The following is a 21,657-nucleotide window of genomic DNA, read 5'->3' as shown; positions in this document are numbered from 1 at the left end:
TTTAACCTCAAATAAAATAAAAACTACTGAGGCTAGAGGGCTGCAATTTGGTATGTTTGATGATTGGAGGGTGGATGATCAACATACCAATTTGCAGCCCTCTAGCCTCAGTAGTTTTTAAGATCTGAGGGCGGACAGAAAAGGTGCGGACGGACAGACAAAGCCGGCACAATAGTTTTCTTTTATAGAAAACTAAAATGCTCTTGAAATTAAATATTCAGAACTTGATCCTTTAAAGAATATCTATCCACCAGTGTTTCTGAACTGTCGAGGTGGTTAATTATTCTGTCCGCCTCTCAGGTGATTTATTTGTCTATTTTGAAATATATTTTCTGATCGTTTTCTTTGAACAGTTATTTTTCTATTAAAATTTTTACAACACTTGCTCTTTTTTTTTTATTAAATGATAGAGAAATATTTTATGTATATCTCCAAACGAGGTTGGGCGGATAGACTCCCCAACTATTTTACATTTATATGTATTTATTACTATTCATTTTCGTCAAAAGGTCCGCTGGTATAGTGGTTAGTGTCGTGGTAAGCCACTCAGATGTGGCGGGCGGTTCGCGTCTCCCCCAGGCCGATGAATAAAAACCACTGGCTCTGTATCATGATCAGTTACCGCCGCAGTGTGGGGTCTGGTGCGGTGGGAGGTTGAAACCAACATTCTTTGGAAGCTTAAAGAATTTCAAGTCAGTGGCCCCTTATGTGGGCTTGTTTCATGTGAATAGGTTCCATCTACTGAAATAATAATAACAACAACAATAATAATAATAATAATAATAATAATAATAATAATAATAATAATAATAATAATAATAATAATAGTGTGCATAAAACATCTAATAAACTTCATAATCGAATCGACTGAACTTTTTTTGCGTTCGATTACGGATAAAATATGAATCTGCCATTAATCACAGAATATCTCCAAGCCTAAAAAAAAAAAAAAAAAAATAGTCGTTGTTAAATTTTGCAGAAGGGTGGGCCATTAGTCAAGGCAGAACTGATTTGCATTTGATATGAATCCGGATCATATCCAGATCCAGGAGTCTTAAAGAGTCTTAAAGGTTTGTTATGGACTTCGCGGATTCGCGGAGAAACATCACGGTAATCTACCACTGAACAGAAATGAAATTTTATGGAGAAGTACTTTAGGTTATTAGACAGGAGACAGATGTTATTGTTTCTTATGGATCCGGATCTGGACGAATCCAGGAAGAACCAAAGGAAGAACTGTTTAGAATTTAATATGGATCTACATATGAATTCAGATTGAAAGTGTTACAGAGTGAGATGAAAGAGGCGTGCATTATGAGTGAAGAAAAGGCCGGAGAGAATTCGATACGGATCCGGTTCCAGATGAAGATCCACATAAATTCATGCATTTATAAAATCCTAGAATGATCATTAACTTGACTCCCTCCTGATTTTCCCCTAAAAGGGAAGGTATACCTTCATTAGTCCCTAACACCGCACCCTCCCTCTCATCCGTACCTGGCATTCGGATATAGATATCGGAAGTCTCCGTATCCGGATTCATGTTAAAATCTTGGCAAGTGTTAATTGACTATTAGGCCGTCACGCCTCAAGTAAAATCCTATAAGAAACGATGTCGACAGACGAATATTACTACAATAATGAAGGACAGAATATTACCAAATTTTTGACAAGCAAAGAAAATATTCAGCTAAAAGCTAACAGAGAATTTGTCACTGTTGAATATTTTCCAGGTTAATCTTTTAGTCATGATATATATATATATATATATATATATATATATATATATATATATATATATATATATATGTATGTATGTATATACTCGTATATATACATATGAATACAATATTAAATAAATACCAACATCCACTGTCACTGCATCAACTGCCCAAATATCAGAACATAAAAGCAGGCAAATGAGAGATTACCGCCAGAAAATGAAAAATAAACGAAAACAGAGTAAACGCAGCACGGAACGCTCCCCACTGATGCAATAAGAGCTCCCTTGGGGGTTCCAGTTTATGGCTTTTAATGTTACCGCACAGGTGAGGGAGTTTAGAATTATGGCAACTTGCCCGCGCGCACTTCCCCTGCGATTTTAGCCAAAACTTGTTCTAATTTGTTTGTGGTCATCGGTGGTTAATTCTCCAAATTGACCATGGAGGTGATTTTGCGCTTTGGAGAGAGGATTTTGTGCTATGCTTCCGTAGGTATTTCTTGATAAAGAATTTGGCTTATTTCAGACAGTTTTTTTATGGCTATCCTAGGCAATTTTTCTGCTTGTATGTTGTGAATAATTACGCCTTCTTCTTCTTCTTCTTCTTCTTCTTCTTCTTCTTCTTCTTCTTCTTCTTCTTCTTCTTCTTCTTCTTCTTCTTCTTCTTCTTCTTCTTAATAATAATAATAATAATAATAATAATATTATTATTTTTATTATTATTATTATTATTATTATTATTATTATTATTATTATTATTATTATTATTATTATTAAAAATATGCGGTAATTCATTTTGAACTAACGTCAAGTACCATTGATTTCGAAGGAAGTCTGAGCAGAAATGGATCCCCTTTAATTAAAAGAGAGAGAGAACAAAATACAGGCCACAATATTATACGACAAGTTAAACCCACAAATATTTAAATAACATACAAGCAAAAACATTAGTTGAAATTCAGGAAAAAAAAGAAAAAGTGGATAGGAATCAATAAAGTCACAGAATGACCATAATTGCTTTCCGATACTTCTTGTAATACATCATCGGCATGACACGACTTACAAGTAATAAAATATTTATTCGAAATGTCCTTCAGTTTAATTTTGGTTCAATGTTGTCTTTTGCATTACAGCACGATTTACGCAGAATTATATAATCTTTCTTCTCAGGAACGTGCTTTAATATAACTTCGATTTAATATTGTTTTACTGACGGCAAATGTGAATAAGCTTTTCTTAAACGCTCAGGCCATCAAGATTGACGAATTTATCTTCTATAATAATAAAATCCAAGTGGATCTTTCTTGTTTGTCCGCCCCGGGTGGGGGCGGGGTGGGTAGGGGATCGGGAGGGTAGGGGAGATATGACGGCCAGCGTCTGGTTCCAGCGCAGCGTAGCGCGCGTCATCAAGCTCGTATTCAATAAGAAGTGGAACTTGGATTACTGGGAAAGCCTCCCCCTCCCAAAAAAAAAAAAGAGGTTGAGGAAGAATTCCAGAGATATTGAACATGACTCCATTTCATACAGTCCTTTCAGACAGGTAGCAAGAATGGAAAGACTCCGTAGGTGGGTAGTGCCGTCAGTGCACCTCATGCGGTGGACTGTAGGCATTACTTAAAGGTTCTTTGCAGCGTGCCTTCCTGAGGGCCCTAGTTGCAACCCCTTTCAGTCCTTTTACTGTACCTCCTTTCATATTCTCCTTCTTCCAACTTACTTTCCACCCTCTCCTAACAATTGATTCATAGTGCAAGTGCAAAGGTTTTCCTCCTGTTACACCTTTCAAACCTATTACTGTCAATGTCCGTTTCAGCGCTGTATGACCTCACAGGTCCCAGTGCTTGGCCTTTGGCCTAAATTCTATATTCAATTCAATTCAGTTCAAGAATGGAAATAAAGAAGAATAAGAGAATGGATGGGGACAACAGAAGGAGAAGGCAGAACGTGCATTGTGTAGGCAAACTGGGTAATGGAGGCGCAAGGGAAAAAGTGGATAAATGGAGAAATTAATTAAAAAAAAAAGGTTATCAATAAAAGATAGGGAAACAGTAAGAAAAAATACCTGGAAAATTACCTAACATCAGAAATTCAATAAGTGGAATCCGGAAAGAGGATGAACACGGATGGACGGAAATTGAAAAACTAAGGTGTGGTTTGGAGAGAACAGAATCTTCTGAAACGTCAATTTACGTGGAGGAAACAGCAGCTGTTGTGCTGTCAAAAATGATAAATGCAAAATTAAAAGTTGTTAAGATAACAGACAATTTAGGATTGAATAAAATATAAAATTTAGGCCAAAGGCCAAGCACTGGGATCAGTGAGGTCATTCAACGCTGAAACGGAAATTGACAAAGTTTAAAAGGTGCAACAGGAGGAAAACCTCGAATTTGCTCTATTAAAAAATTGCTAGGAGAGGGTGGAAAGTAAGATGGAAGAAAGAGAGTATGAAAGGAGGTACAGTAATAGGAACGAAAGGGGTTATAGCCAGGGGGCCTCAGGAAGGCACGCTGCAAAGAACCTTAAGTGATGCCTACAGTGCACCGCATGAGGTTCACTGACAGCACTACCCCCCTACGGGGTAGACCAGTTTAGGATATCTCGGATCATGATAAAAAACGATTGTTTGACCCTGGGAGAACATCAGATTGCCATCAAAAACGAAAGATGAAGAAAGGTGATCAAGAAAAAGCGATAAAGACAGACCTCTGAGAAACATAACAAAGAAAGCAGCAGAAGTTACCCCATCAAAAGCCACAGATGTACCACATGTGAAGAGTTTTCAAGAGAACTGACTTCTGTGAAACATATCTCATTGGAGAGAAACAGGCGGATGTCATGGCATCAGAAACGATTTTGATATGAACGGAAAGCAGACATTGCGCCGCTCAATAACGGAATATGAGACACAGGAGAGATCCCTGATTAATGACATGACGTGACATGGGGAAAATGGCAGATGTTGTGCCTCTAAAAACTTCATATAAAAAATGAAATACGAAAAGAGTGCATCGTGAAAAAAATCAACTGGACGTCAAGAGAAAAAAATTGCCTCACCAAAAAAATATATATATATAAAAAGTCAAAATAGTATGTCTGAACGTTTTTTATATACGACATTTCTTTGTCTTGTTTTTGGTCGGGCATTTTTCCTGACGTCAAATTGACTTTTTTTTTGATGGGGGGACATCTTACACTCTTCATATGTCATTTTAGTTTTCTGTAAAAGAGAACTATTGTGCCGGCTTTGTCTGTCCGTCCGCACTTTTTTCTGTACGCACTTTTCAGATCTTAAAAACTACTGTGGCCAGAGGGCTGCAAATTGGTGTGTTGATCATCCACCCTCCAATCATCAAACATACCAAATTACAGCCCTCTAGCCTCAGTAGTTTTGGTTTTATTTGAGGTTAAAGTTGCTTCTGGCAACGATATAGGATAGGCCACAACCGGGCCATGTTTAAAGATTCATGGGCCACGGGTCATACAGCATTATACCGAGACCACTGAAAGATAGATCTATTTTCGGTGGCCTTGATTAAACGCTGTAACGGCTGTACAGAAAACTCGATTGCGCCGGAGAAACTTCAGCCCATTTTTTACTCGTTAATATTCATGCCGTCTCATTCTTTTGAATGAGAGTGTTTTTTACTTGTGTGTAGCGTTTAATGGCACCACATATTTTGATAACAAGAAATAAAGCAAAACATAACAGTTTTTTTGACGGGCGGGCTCTATTCAATGCCTTTTAATATATCATCAATGGAGATGACACAAGAAGCCTCAAAGCCCCTCGGAGCGGATGACCATATATCACTCAGATAGGGAGCGAGAAAGATTCCCTGGGGGCTTTCTTCAGGGGAATAAGAATAGAAAAGAAAGAGTAGAGAGAGAGAGAGAGAGAGAGAGAGAGAGAGAGAGAGAGAGAGAGAGAGAGAGAATGTGAATAAAAGGTTTGATATGAGTGGGAATTTTACGCCTAGTGGGCGAAATGAGAATAAAGAAAAGGAGAGAGAGAGAGAGAGAGAGAGAGAGAGAGAGAGAGAGAGAGAGAGAGAGAGAGAGAGAGAGAGAGAGAGAGAATGAAAGGACTGATATGAATAAGAATTTTATCCTTCAATGGCAAAATAAAAGAGAGAAAGAGAGAGAGAGAGAGAGGGTGAAAAGATTAATATAAGTGAGAATTTTACGCATATTTGGCGAAATGAAGAGAGAGAGAGAGAGAGAAATTTATCCTTACACGTCGAAATGAAACCGAGATATTGACCTTTATTTATTGTATTTATCGACATTTTAATATGTTAATATCTATAAATATTCCTAACCTTAGGATAAACAGTATGTAGACATCCTTTACTTCTGCCTGGATGGGTGACCATGAGTAAATGCCCATAATCTCCCATGGGCTAGCAACGTCACCCTATAAGTGATATTAAAAAATTTAAAACCAATTCAGAAGTTTGGTTTAAGAGGCAACGGGTCACGTGAGGCACGAGCGAGTGAGTTAAGGAAGAAAATTTAAAACTGGTATTAATGAAGATATATATATATATATATATATATATATATATATATATATATATATATATATATATATATATATATATATATATATATATATTTTGTGTGTGTATATATATGTATATATATACATACATACTTAAATGTTCTTACAGTAAAAATAATTGTTTTCAATATAGAGCCAAAGTACCTTCATAATGCTTTTTTATCGTCCAGGTCTGGACGTGGGCGGATATATGAATAATATTTCCCACAAACTATATTAGTCACAAGCAAAATAAGTAAGCAATCGAGTTTTCTGTACAGCATATAATCAAGGCCACCGAAAATAGATCTGTCTTTCGGTGGTCTCGGTATAATGCTGTATGAGTCGCGACCCATGAAACTTTAACCACGGCCCGGTGGTGGCTTGGCCTATATCGTTGCCAGACGCACGATTATGACTAACTTTAACCTTAAATAAAATAAAAACTACTGAGGCTAGAGGGCTTCAATTTGGTATATTTGATGACTGGAGGGTGGATGATCAACATCCCAATTTGCAGCCTTCTAGCCTCAGTAGTTTTTAAGATCTGAGACCGGACAGACAAAGTGCGGACGGACATACAAAGCCGGCACAGTAGTTTTCTTTCCCAGAAAACTAAAAATACAAATATATAAATCCCCATCAAAGTCATCATGAAAAAAAATCCATCTTCCAGCATCGCATCGCAGCCAGTGCCCTGTGTTATATAGAGGAGGTTTCTCTGTAAAATACACGTCCCTCGGGCGGTACAAGACTTTCGAGGGGAGTCTTTTATTTCCACGGAACGTGTCGGGATAAGACTCGCATATCCGATTTAGAAGACTCTCTCTATCGCCGTGGCCCGGGGCGAAAGCCGATCTGTAGGACTGGGAATCTCGTTTTGTCTGTGATTCCTTTCGGCCCATCGCTTTCTCTTCTGCTCCTCCTCCTCTCTCTCTCTCTCTCTCTCTCTCTCTCTCTCTCTCTCTCTCTCTCTCTCTCTCTCTCATAATATTTCCCGTTTCCCTTTCTCTTTTTTCTTCCTTTAATCCTTTAAGCTGCTCAGAATCTCTCTCTCTCTCTCTCTCTCTCTCTCTCTCTCTCTCTCTCTCTCTCTCTCTCTCTTCATTTTTATAATATTTCCCCTTTCCCTTTCTCGCTTTTTCTTCCTTTAATCCTTTAAGCTGCTCAGAATCTCTCTCTCTCTCTCTCTCTCTCTCTCATATCTTATGTAATATTTCGCTTCTCCCTTTCTCTTTTTTCCTTCTTTAAGCTACTCAGAATCTCTCTCTCTCTCTCTCTCTCTCTCTCTCTCTCTCTCTCTCTCTCACACACACACACACACACACACGACGAGACTATTCTTTTTACGGGAAACTCCTAACACAACAAACAGCCAGACGAAGTTATAAAACATCCCGTCCCGACGGCCTCCTTGTGATAAATTCCACTTTTTCCTGTGCGCAGGGTAAAAAAAAAAAAAAAAAAAAAAGAGAGAGACGTTGGGGAAGGTTTGGCGAGTCTTGTCACAATACCTTTTTTGTTCCATCGAGGGGAAAGAATATATATTGACGGCGATAATTTTAAAGGCGAGAGATTCTTACAGTATTTCGCCTACGTCGGGCAAAAACACTTTTACTATTATTATTATTATTATTATTATTATTATTATTATTATTATTATTATTTATCTGTTGGAAAAAGAAAATATACAGAGAGAGAGAGAGAGAGAGAGAGAGAGAGAGAGAGAGAGAGAGAGAGAGAGAGAGAGAGAGAGAAATTTATTTATTGAAAAAAGAAAATTTATATACAGAGAGAGAGAGAATTTCCTTTATTGGAAAAAGAAAATATACAGAGAGAGAAAGAGAGAGAAATTTTACCCGTTGGAAAAAGAATATATATATATACAGTATATGAGAGAGAGAATTTATATCTACTGGAAAATGAAAATATGCAGAGAAAGAGAGATTCTGAGTAGCTTAAAGAAAGAAAAAAAGAGAGAAAGGGAGAGGAAGATATTATAAGAGAGAGAGGGAGGTTCTGAGAAACTTAAATAATAATAATAATAATAATAATAATAATAATAATAATAATAATAATAATAATAATAATAATAATAATAATAATGCTTTACTAAGAATATTGAGTGAAGAAATATTTTATATAGAAAATACACAATTATATCAATGAATTGTATTGTTTGTAAAAGATGGAATTATTATTGTATGTATTATTCCTATTGTTGCTATTATTGTCGCCCTTGTAGGTGTGATTTCTGTTGTTCATTATGTTATAAAAAAAATAGTGATTTTTCATTGGTTGCATTCATGTATTGGTAGATTATTATTATTATTATTATTAGTAGAGCCCCGATGGCCGAGTTGGTTAAGGCAGCAGCCTCGGACTTCTTAGAGGTCTGTGGCGCGGGTTCAAATCTGCAGCCGACCGGTCAGAGAGGCGGACACTTTCCTATCCGTGTAGACACTCCGGGATTATGTATGTAATCAACGGATAGGTTTGCTGAAGAGCAATGGGTGTTACAGACTATTACACACACAAGCAAAGCCACTCCAATATCTTCTAAAAACATAACAGTCACCTCACACGTCTCGACTATCGACCTCACCGCGTAACAACTCGCTGCTGGGAGAAAGAGCGCTGGTGAACTGGTACAATACATGTACACAATACCGGGGTCTAAGCGATGTCAGGCAGGGCAGCTGATCGGGACTACAAAGTCTACCCCAAAAGCCAAATCAGAGTCCTTCAAAAGAAGTCATCACGGCGACCCCATATAAAAATGGGAACAAGCGGGGAAGAAGAAGAAGAAGATTATTATTATTATTATTATTATTATTATTATTATTATTATTATTATTATTATTTGATTTTTTCGTTTACAACTATTATGAAAATATATTTGCAATAATATATATATATATATATATATATATATATATATATATATATATATATATATATATACATATATATATATATATATATATATATATATATATATATATATATATATATATATATATATATATATATTTATATATTTATATATAGTATCTTTGCAAATATATTTACGGTTTATATCGTTATTATTATTATTATTATCATTAATTTCTACAGCCATCCATTTACTGAAGTATTATCAGTTATCTTTACTGAAGCATTATAAATTGATTATCAAGCAAAACGCCTCCCTTATCCCCACAGAAACAGATTCCAAATGATGAAGGTCAGGATTTAGGGATGATAATGATATTGTGGCCCAGTCCCACCCGCCCCGCCCTAATCCTCTCCCCCTCATGTCAGACTTGATTATTTATAGAAGAAAATCTAGTAATTTTTAGTTTCCTGTTGAAGAAACTTTTGTGCCGGCTTTGTCTGTCCGTCCGTCCGCACTTTCTCTGTCCGCCCTCACATCTTGAAAACGACTGAGGCTAGAGGGCTGCAAATTGGTATGTTGATCATCCACCCTCCAGTCATCAAGCATACCACATTGCAGCCCTCTAGCCTCCTCAGTATTTTTTATTTTATTTAAGGTTAAAGTTAGCCATGATCGTGCGTCTGGCAACGATATGGGATAGGGCACTACCGGGCCGCGGTTAAAGTTTCATGGGCCGCGGCTCATACAGCATTATACCGAGACCACCGAAAGATAGATCTGTTGTCGGTGGCCTTGATTATAAGCTGTACAGAAAACTAGATTCTTTTTTTTATTGATATTTGTAAGTTATGCTAAATAGGATGGTGAATAGTGTGATATAGCCCTGATCCTGAGACGAGAGAGAAGACCATCGTTGTAGTGGATTTAATCAGAGTCCATAAAATTGGTAATTTATTTAGATTAACATTATTAATCATAATGTATATGTTGCTGGAATTATAGAGGAAAATAACAGTAATGATTTGCTTGCGTGAAATTTATAAAGATATAAAAAACAACAAGTTTCAATATTTTACGACTCTACAATATCAGCAATAACAATTTTATTAGTTATGATGATAAATGGTGTTACGCAGGCAGTGAACAGGAAATAAACTCCACGTATAACTCCCATAAAATAAACGAGAAAATGAAAAGAAAGATAATGTTCATTAACTAGACAATTGCAACCACTATAAAATTTGCATCATACTCTGCGCTATCTTCAAAAGGATCGTCGTCAGATATGAAAAAAAATTCTAAAGACAAACAAAAGAAAACCAAACTGAAAATGAGGATACCAGAAGCAGCAGCAGCAGCAGCAGCAGCAGACACTCCCTTTAGGAAAACAAACGTACAACGGACCTGCAAATCACATCGTAGCCAATTTAGATGCTAATTCTTCTTCTTGTTCCGCTGATGGACGAGGTTAACAGCCTCGAGGTCTCGCTCCGGTCTCGAGGGAAGAAAAACCCGGGGGTTCGTGTGGATTCAGGAATTATGGGGAGGGCATTTCGAGCTGGGCCGTTGCAGCGGTGTGTAACAGAGAGGATTAGCATATGCCAATCATTCCCCAGGAACGAGAAATGCTGGAGAAAGGGATACGCGGCTGCGAGTCCTGTTTCGGTTTTGTTTCGACCCGGGATAGAGGCGAAAATGATTACCGCCGCTGACGAATTTGGGAGCAGGATAATGTATGCCGTCGGTGGTGTTTCCTTGTCCGTGTGTCGGTCCGCAAAATCTATCTATGATGTTAAAATCCGAGTGGGTCTTTCTTGTTTGTCCGCCCGGGGTGGGGGTGGGGTAGGTAGGAGATCGGGAGGGTAGGGGAGACATGACACATCCACCCTCCTCCTGCAAACCTGTTTGTCTGCCCCGGGTGGGGGCGGGGTAAGAAGGGGATCGGGAGGGTAGGGGAGGCATGACAGTTCCACCCTCCTCCTGGAAACTTGTTTGTCCGTCCCAGGTTGGGGTGGGTTTGGTAGGGGATTGGGTGGGTAGGGGAGACATATGACACATCCACCCTCCTCCTGCAAACCTGTTTGTCTGCCCCGGGTGGGGGCGGGGTAAGAAGGGGATCGGGAGGGTAGGGGAGGCATGACAGATCCACCCTCCTCCTGGAAACATGTTTGTCCAGCCCGGGTTGGGGTGGGGTTGGTTGGGGATTGGGTGGGTAGGGGAGACATATGACACATCCACCCTCCTCCTGCAAACCTGTTTGTCTGCCCCGGGTTGGGGTGGGGTTGGTAGGGGATCGGGAGGGTAGGGGAGACATGACAGATCCACCTTCCTCCTCCAAACCTGTTTGTCCGGCCTGGGTAGGGGTGGGGTTGATAGGGGATCAGGAGGGTAGGGAGATATGACGGGCAGTGCCAGGTTCCAGTGCAGTGTAGCCAGCGCCATCAAGCTTGTATTGATATATTGGTTAGTTATGTATTCACTCTTTTCTCAGTGTGTCCAGAAGATATTCTCAAAAGTTTGCGATGGATTCCTGTGGAATTTTGTTTGTCTGTCTCTCTGCACGTCTGTCCGTAATATATACTAAAACATTACCTATGGATTCCAATAGAATTTTGCCTGCGTTTCTGAATGGCTATCAGTAAGATATATTCTGAAAATTACCAATAGATTCCAGTAGAATTTTGTCTGCCTGCCTGTCTGAATATCTGTCCGTAATACATTCCAAAAGTCAGCCATGGATTGCAATAGCATTTTGTCTGCCTTTTTCCATATCTGCCTGTAAGATATTCTAAAAAGTCACCAAGAGACCCCAGTAGAATTTGGTCTTTCTGCCTGTTTGTCGGAATATCTGTCGGTAACATATTCCAAAAGTCAGCTATGGATTGCTATAGCATTTTGTGAACGAGTGGGCTATGTGACAAGGAAGAACTCAAGATCCAGTGCTTTAAATTAAGGAAATACTATGCCTGCTTAAATAGTCTAGTGATTCTAAAGGCCATAGATTCCAGCTTTGAGAACAAGAAATCCCTGCAGTGGAAAATATGGAGATGCCAAGATCCAGTGCTCCTAACCGCGAAAATGGTGCTTAGAAGGGGAATAGACTGGGATGGTAGGAGCAGGGGAACAATGTGGGATGAAAGGAACAAGTGATTACATCTTTGGGAACAGTGTCTCTACTACTGAAAAGACACTGAGACGCCAAAAAACCAATGATTTCCACCTTGGCAGTAGCTCTTAAACGAGGGGTGAGAGGACCCACTAACTGCTGATTTGGGAAGAGTTTTGGGGTGCCTAGAACAACTGGCTCCAATTTAGGAACTTGCTCCTAAACTGGGAACTTGCTCCTAACTTGGGAATTTGCCCATAACTTGGGAACTTGCTCCTAAACGGGATCTTGCTCCTAACTTGAGAACTTGCTCCTAAACTGGGATCTTGCTCCTGACTTGGAAACTTGATCCTAACTTGGGATCTTGCTCCTGACTTGGGAACTTGATCCTAACTTGGGAACTTGCTCCTAACTTGGGAACTTGCGTCTAACTTGGGATCTTGCTCCTAACTTGGGAGCCTGATCCTAACTTGGGAACTTGCTTCTAACTTGGGAACTTGCTCCTAGCTTGGGATCTTGCTCCTAGCTTGGGATCTTGCTCCTAACTTGGGACCCTCCTTCTAACTTGGGAACTTTATCCTTACTTGGGAACTTTATCCTTACTTGGGAACTTGTTCCTGACTTGGGAGCTTGATCCTAACTTGGGAACTTGCTTCTAACTTAGGAACTTGCTCCTAACTTGGGCTCTTGATCCTAACTTGGGAACTTGCTTCTAACTTGAGATCTTGCTCCTAACTTGGTAACTTGTTCCTAGGGATCTTACTCCTAACTTGGGATCTTGCTGCTAACTTGGGATCTTGCTCCTAACTTGGGATTTTGCTCCTAACTTGGGATCTTACTCCTAACTAGGTAACTGCTCCACTTGGGATCTTGCTTCTAACTTGTGATCTTGCTCTTAACTGGGTAACTTGCTCCTAACTTGGTAACTTGTTCCTAGGGATCTTGCTCATAACTTGGGTACTTGCTCCTTACTTGGGATCTTGCTCCTTACTTGGGATCTTGCTCCTTACTTGGGATCTTGCTCCTAACTTGGGATTTTGCTCCTAACTTGAGATCTTGCTCCTAACTTGGGATCTTGCTCCTAACTTGAGATCTTGCTCCTAACTTGGTAAATGCTCCACTTGGGATCTTGCTTCTAACTTGTGATCTTGCTCCTAACTGGGTAACTTGCTCCTAACTTGGTAACTTGCTCCTAAGGGATCTTGTTCCTGACTTGGGTACTTGCTCCTAACTTGGGATCTTGCTCCTAACCTGGGATCTTGCTCCTAACTGGGTAACTTCCTAATAACTTGGTAACTTGCTCCTAAGGGATCTTGTTCCTAACTTGGTTACTTTCTCATTAACTTGGGTTCTTGCTCCTAACTTGATATCTTGCTCCTAGCTTGGTAACTTGCTCCTAACTTGATATCTTGCTCCTAACTTGGTAACTTGCTCCTAACTTGGGATCTTGCTCCTAACTTGGTAACTTGCTCCTAAGGAAGCTTGCTCCTAACTTGGGAACTTGCTCCTAACTTGGGATCTTGCTCCTAACTTGGGATCTTGGGATCTTGCTTCTAACTTGGTAAATGCTCCACTTGGGATCTTGCTTCTAACTTGTGATCTTGCTCCTAACTGGGTAACTTGCTCCTAACTTGGTAACTTGCTCCTAAGGGATCTTGTTCCTGACTTGGGTACTTGCTCCTAACTTGGGATCTTGCTCCTAACCTGGGATCTTGCTCCTAACTGGGTAACTTCCTAATAACTTGGTAACTTGCTCCTAAGGGATCTTGTTCCTAACTTGGTTACTTTCTCATTAACTTGGGTTCTTGCTCCTAACTTGATATCTTGCTCCTAGCTTGGTAACTTGCTCCTAACTTGGGATCTTGCTCCTAACTTGGTAACTTGCTCCTAAGGAAGCTTGCTCCTAACTTGGGAACTTGCTCCTAACTTGGGAACTTGCTCCTAACTTTGGAAGACCTGGGATTACTGAGTGCACATGAATCGCAGTGTATAAACGAGGAACAGTCTGTGGAAGGTTTTGGGGATACCTAAGAGAATAGCATCCTTTTCCGGGGAAAGAGTCTGAGGAATTCAGGAACCCCCTATTCATACCTGGGGCCTAGTTGCAGCTTTGGGAATGCGTACATAAGTCGGAAAGAGCCTGTATTTTCCAAGGGGTCATTGGGAATATTCCAACAACGGGAATTCTCAGAGCGATACTCTGATCAAATGTACCAGAAAATTTTGTCAAATCGAACGAGAAAATGATTTTACGCTTCAAGAGCGTTGCCGTTTGATCTAGGCGTTCTATAAGCATATGAACTGATTATTTATCGAGACAAGTTTTTAACAAGAGAGAGAGAGAGAGAGAGAGAGAGAGAGAGAGAGAGAGAGAGAGAGAGAGAGAGAGAGAGACTTTAGAAATACGAAAAAAGATACAGTTAACAGACAGACAAACAGGCAGACATAGAAAAGAGAGAGAGAGAGTGAACGAGAGATCATAGCTGCACACACACAGAAAAACAGAAAGAAACGTTTATCAAAGTCAAAGAAGAGAGGAGAGAGAGAGAGAGAGAGAGAGAGAGAGAGAGAGAGAGAGAGAGAGAGAGAGAGATAATCCCATGATTGATGACGGCACTCATCAGAAAACGAAAAGTCTCCAGCTCAGAATTGGATTCAGAGAGACTCGCGTTTCATTCTCTCTCTCTCTCTCTCTCTCTCTCTCTCTCTCTCTCTCCATCAAAGAGGTAGCTCCTGTTGCCTGCCAATACTTTTGGGATGAGGTTGCTAACCCCATGCTTTCTCAACCATAATTTCCAACCCACTACAGTCAACTAACCAACTTGTACATAATTCGCTTCCCAATTCAGCAAGATTACATAATAAAGAATTTCTAAGGAAAAAGGTACGAAGATATATAAATTATATATATATATATATATATATATATATATATATATATATATATATATATATATATATATATATATATGATTACAATCACTTATGTACATGATTCATTTATCACACATTACCACGGGTGAAAAATAAGTCTTGACCGGTTTCAACTTTATTTCCAAGCCATTGACGAAGGACTGATACACAGTATTAAAAGTCACAAATATATACACTACCGAGACAGTAGTGACGACCATACCGTTTGAGACTACAGATCCACCCACAGCCGGGTGTCAAGGTAGGAGTGTTTTAATTTTAAGGTAGGCAGTAGAGATGTATGGAAATAAGATTATCATATTTGTAAACACTGTATGGGGGCAGCAGTGTTAATGAGTTTTCCAACCCCACCTCCCTGACACCTGTCAGGTGTGGATCTGTAGTCTCCTATGGTCGGTGCGTTTATCAGTATTGTCCCTGAGAGCACCGGCCTGTGAGTGGATATGTAGTGCTGTCTCTGTAATATGTATATTTGTGACTTCCAATACTGTGCATCAGTCCTTCGTCAGTGGCTTGGAAATATTTTTCACCTGTGGGAATGTGATACAATATATATATATATATATATATATATATATATATATATTTATATATATATATATATATATTTATATATATATATATATATATATATATATATATATATATATATATATATATATAATGTGATATAATATACAGGTATATATATATATATATATATATATATATATATATATATATATATAATATATATACATAGATCTGTATGTTTGTGTGTGTTTGTGTGTACACACACAGACAAATATTAGTAAACTTATAAAGAAAAACATTGATTGGCATATGTAAACCAATCTGTCGCATAGATTACCGTATAAAAAAGACAGAAGAAATAAAAACACAACCATACTGATAAATATATATATATATATATATATATATATATATATATATATATATATATATATATATATATATATATATATATATATATATATATATATAATATATGTATATAAAACCTATTAAAAAGACGTTTCTCTCTTCTGTCTAAAACTGTCCGCCGGAGTAACTTTCCTCTTAAGGGGGATTTGGAGAGTCCCTGTGGTACTGAGGAATTAATAATCCATTCTTCCGGTGGGCTTACCGGCTCTGTTCAAGGGTTAGGGATCTCATTTATCAACTTTATCCCTTTGGTCTTGTGGAAATAGATCGAAGATAATGTGGGTATGTGGTTGCGTTTGTTGATGTTATTATTATTATTATTATTATTATTATTATTATTATTATTATTATTATTATTATTATTATTATTCTTTAAATTAAGATTGATACACAGTTATTATTATTATTATAAATGTATTATACTTTGAATTGAGATAGATACACAGATTATTATTATTATTATTATTATTATTATTATTATTATTATTAATTTATATTAGATATATACGTCGAAGAATGATTAAAATCTCAAAAAAATTAAATAATGACAAAGCAATTGGCGATTTTAAGCATACAATATCCCTTACACATAGTAAATGTCTAAGTTAAGAACCATTGAAATATTTATGAGCCATCGGCTCATTTGAGTTCAGGCACATAAATAATTGATCTGTTCAAATATTTATGGGTTGCACATTCATTTGCAACATGTCATGTTACTCTCATAATTCACAAGTAGGTTTATGCGGAGAACATCTATTAAAAATGTGTAGATACTTCCATGAATACCTTCTCTTGTGTCTTGCTTCGTGGCGTTATTTGTTATTTATTTATCTATTCATTGCTTTATATATCTAAATAACAAGTAAAAAAAATGCGCCGAAGTGTTTTCGGCGCAATCGAGTGTTCTGTACAGCCGCTACAGGGTATAATCAAGGCCACGGAAAATAGATCTATCTTTTGATGGTGTCAGTATAATGCTGTATGGGTCGCGGCCCCTGAAACTTTAATGGCGGGCCGGTGGTGGCCTTTCCTATAACGTTGCTAGTAGGGTTAAAGGTGCCATTTGGCGTTCTGGCGTCCTGAACATTTGGCGTCCTCAAGAAAGGGTGTCATTTGACGTCCTCAACTATTACTATTATTATTATTATTATTATTATTATTATTATTTATTTTATTTTTATATTTTTGCTGAAGAACATAACATGCATATATATATATATATATATTTATTTATTTTTTTTGGCCTTTGACGATCACAATTGATCTCACCCCTGGGGCATCTTTGCCAACAAAGCATCACTGAAATGGGGGTTTAGTTTTACCAGGGATGGGCCCTTCCCCATTCTTCGCTCTGTTAGCTAGCCAAGAGCCTACGGCGTCTCTGCTTTTTTGTGAAAACAGATGATTCCTATGCAGTCCCGAAACCAGTTATTTCGCTGCTGACTGTAGGAAACACGCCAGTGCTGAAGGTGTTCCTCGATGCGTAAGTTCCTGCCACACTACAATCCTCAGAAGTTGGGAAAATCAATTTCGCTTATGTGGTAGGCATTGCACTTACGGGATTTTAGGCCACGCCAGAGGTTGCCACTGAGGAATATGTGAAATCGGTATCACTGCTTCCCCACGTCGAGGTATCCAATGGCAAGAGGAGACTTCCCGCTCGAAGCTCTTCCTTCTCGTGTCTCCTACGTCTGCGTTGACCTGGCTTCCTCGTTTTCTGAAATTGATCATCTATCTTCACAAAGAAGGAGAGTCCGCTCCATACGGATGAACTGTGTCTGATTTATCCCAAGTTTTGTAATCGGACACGTGACGCATCTGGATTCCAGAGACATTTTCGTCTCCACTGAGCTGCTCCAGTCTTCGGGAATTGTTGGGATTCCTGGAATGTCCGGGACTTTCAGCAGATGGCAATGATTTGGAATAATTCTTCATCTCTTTTTCTAACTATATGTATGTATAATTATGTATAATTGTATGTATAAATAAATAAAGCTCCGCTAGAGGATGAGGCTCCGTAAGCAAGACCCGGGATTCTCTGGAGACGCTGGAGCCAGTCTTGTGAAAGTTCCCGGAAGGTCGACACGATATGCCTCAATCACTCAACTTCTTTTCACGTGTCTGTGTGTGTGCTTATATAGTGATTCGTTTTCTAGTTTATCTTTTTTCTGAGAGAAAATTTAATGGAAATATATTTTAATATCATCACGAATTTCAATAATGACGGCTTTTCATTAATAAGTTGAATAATTGATAACGGGTGCCAAGAATTTGAATATAAACAGGCGACTTCACCAAACATTTGCGAAAGATAAAGTCATGTAACGTTTGACCTGTTTTATACATACATGCATACATACATACATATATATCTATCTAGATATATATATATATATATATATATATATATATATATATATATATATATATATATACAAATATATGTACATACTTATACTGTATTTATGTGTAAACAATATGTACAGGTTTATATGTATATATACATACGTGTGTATATATAATATATATATGTATATATATATATATATATATATATATATATATATATATATATATATATATATATATATATATATATATATATATATATATATATATATATATATATATATATAGGAGCCGCTCAGAAGAGTGACAGATCAGAAGAGTGACATAACATAAGAGTGACAAAAATACTTCTCAAAAGAGTGACAGATCATAAGAGTGACATAACATAAGAGTGACAGTATATTTTAATTATCAAAAGAGTGACATAACACTAGATTATTGGAATGCATTGGGTACTAAAACTGGTTCAGTGATTAAAATATTTATTTCTTTTTTGAACATAAAATAATTAAAAAATTTTTAAATCATGACATGCGAAAAAAGGAAGACACTGATGAAGATTGAAAACAATAATTTGATTTTAATGTTTTGTTTACAAAAATATGTTAATATTTAAAGTAATTTTGTGTGTAGCCTACATTTTTTTCGCATGTCATGATTTAAAAATTTTTAATTATTTTATGTTCAAAAAAGAAATAAATATTTTAATCACTGAACCAGTTTTAATACCCCACGCATTCCAATAATCTAGTGTTATGTCACTCTTTTGATAATTAAAATATACTGTCACTCTTATGTTATGTCACTCTTATGATCTGTCACTCTTTTTGAGAAGTATTTTTGTCACTCTTATATTATGTCACTCTTCTGAGCGGCTCCTATATATATATATATATATATATATATATATATATATATATATATATATATATATATATATATATATATATATATATATATATTATTATGATTAGCAAAATTCGCTAGCAAATTGCCTCCCCCTCCTTTGTTGTTGTTGGTTGTTCATTTACTGCCAGCTGGCCGATCGATAGACCATCTGTCTATCGACTTAAAAACAAGGGTTAAAAGATTAAAGGCGCTCCCATTTTTGATAAAGATCTTTCCTTCGAGGCAAAGTAATCTGGCTTGGGTGTTTCTCCTACAGGCCAAAACCTCCCCTGCGGGCAGCAGGTGCAATGAGTCAAAGCATCTGTGTTGGACGCACCCCTGCCCCATAGGAGGATAAAAGCAGAAACCCACGAGGTCGACACACACACGCGGGCTGGAAGATATGGAATGAAGACGTCCCCAACACCTGGCCCCATCGATGCCCTTGCATCCTAACCACGTGGCCCTTTCCAAAGTATACTTTTCCTCGTGCCCTTCGACCGTATTCCTCGAGCCCACACGCCATTGCTTGGAGTTTCGAGGAGTCCCCATCGCCTTGCCCCCTTTACGGAAGCCCTTGCATCTCACCACGTGGAAGAAACTCGCCCTCGGAAATCGCAAGTCATCCACGCACCGCCTTCTACGCGCCCTCGGAAAATCTGCTAAGGTAAAGTGCCCTGGAAGAGCCCCATTTCAGTCACGCTTTTGTCTCGTAATATTTTCTTAAAGAGAAAGCCAGAAATCTCCCTTGTCTAATGTCCGTGCACCTCTTGCATCGGCAGTATTAATTCTTTATTACTCCTTTGGCACCCTCAGTGCAGCCTCGAATTCATTATTCTTTTGTCTATTTTCATTACTGGCGTATAATGTGCATATCTCTCATTTCAGAGGGATCCTGTTTCGTGGAAGCTTCTCGGACTGTGTCTGGAATCCCCCAGTTTCATTCAATCCAGTAGGGATCTCCTTCAGGATAGTAATCTACTTGAGTTCCTCTTTCCCGTACTGCTATCATTTATGTAAATACACTACTTTAAATTTGCCCACGTGTTTTACGTAATATTTCCCTCAGTAACAAGAGCCCTATGCTCATATGAAATTCTCCTTTGTTTTCCTCTTTTTTTACGTTTTCCCGTACCCACGAAGTCAGAATCACAAGGCTAAATTACCTTAAATTGTTGCTACCTGTCTCACAGAGCATATTTCAAACTAAAACCACGGAAAAACGTAAAAATGGCGACCTGGCCATAGATCTCGTTTTGCAGTTGCAGTTCCCCTAGCGTTGCTTTATTGCATTTGCAACTTGCCAGATCAGCTATTAGCAAAGCTAAGCTGGGTACGAGACAATTACGAACTTTTTGTGTAAAACCAGCACACAGATCCAGAAAATTCCACGTAAGTAATGTGTTTATCTTAGCAAAACCTTTTTACAATCGTGACTGTTCCTAGGAATTAGAAATAGGGACGCATGTAATCACTGAGAGAAAAGAACCGCCGTATTAGATTCGTTAATGCATGCCTTTCAGGATAGGTAGTTAGGAAATAACGAGTGCTAACCATCCTTTGCTTCGAGGAATAGTGCGAAATTCCTCTGTGTTAAAATCCTTGCCATATTCTTGCTTCGAGGAATAGTGCGAAAAGAAATTCCTCTGTGATAAATTTTACTTCGCATTTCATAATGAGCGAACTGTTATTTAGGCGCGAATAAATCCCCACGTGGGACACGACGAAGTCAGCTTGCATTGCTGACAATTCTCTCAGTGTAGTTAGAATTCGAGTTAGGTGTTAGGAAAGCGAAATTTAAACTCCGCTTATAGGGAAAATTACTAGGCCGTTGTACTGTTATCCTCTCAGACGACTGGGAAATTCTCCGAATCCCAGACGGTATATAAATATACGGGTTCATTCACCCAGAATCTAAAAATACCTCCGGTGTTGGCCAAACGACCTGCATCCCCTCCCCCGCCCATGCCCGCGTGTGTAGCATTTTTTTTTTTTTTTTTTCCCATTCATTTCCCAGCATACATTTTTCTTTGGGTTTCCGTTAGTAATTTCTAAGTCCTAAGGGACGAATCGTAATTCAAGTCCTAAGTGACTCCTAAAATTCACGTCGCACGTGGCGAGAATTCCTCCAAATTCCACAAATTCCAAGTCCTAAGTGACTCCTAAAATTCTACGTCGCACGTGGCGAGAATTTCTCCAAATTCCAGTCCTCAGAGACTCCTAAAATTCTCTACGTCTCCAGACGTGGCGAGAGTTTCTCCAAATTCCAGTCCTCAGAGACTCCTAAAATTCTACGTCGCACGTGGCGAGAATTTCTC

The sequence above is a fragment of the Macrobrachium rosenbergii genome, chromosome 33 (assembly GCF_040412425.1).
Source record: "Macrobrachium rosenbergii isolate ZJJX-2024 chromosome 33, ASM4041242v1, whole genome shotgun sequence".
NCBI lineage: Eukaryota > Metazoa > Arthropoda > Malacostraca > Decapoda > Palaemonidae > Macrobrachium > Macrobrachium rosenbergii.
Note: the sequence above shows the minus strand (reverse complement) of the source record.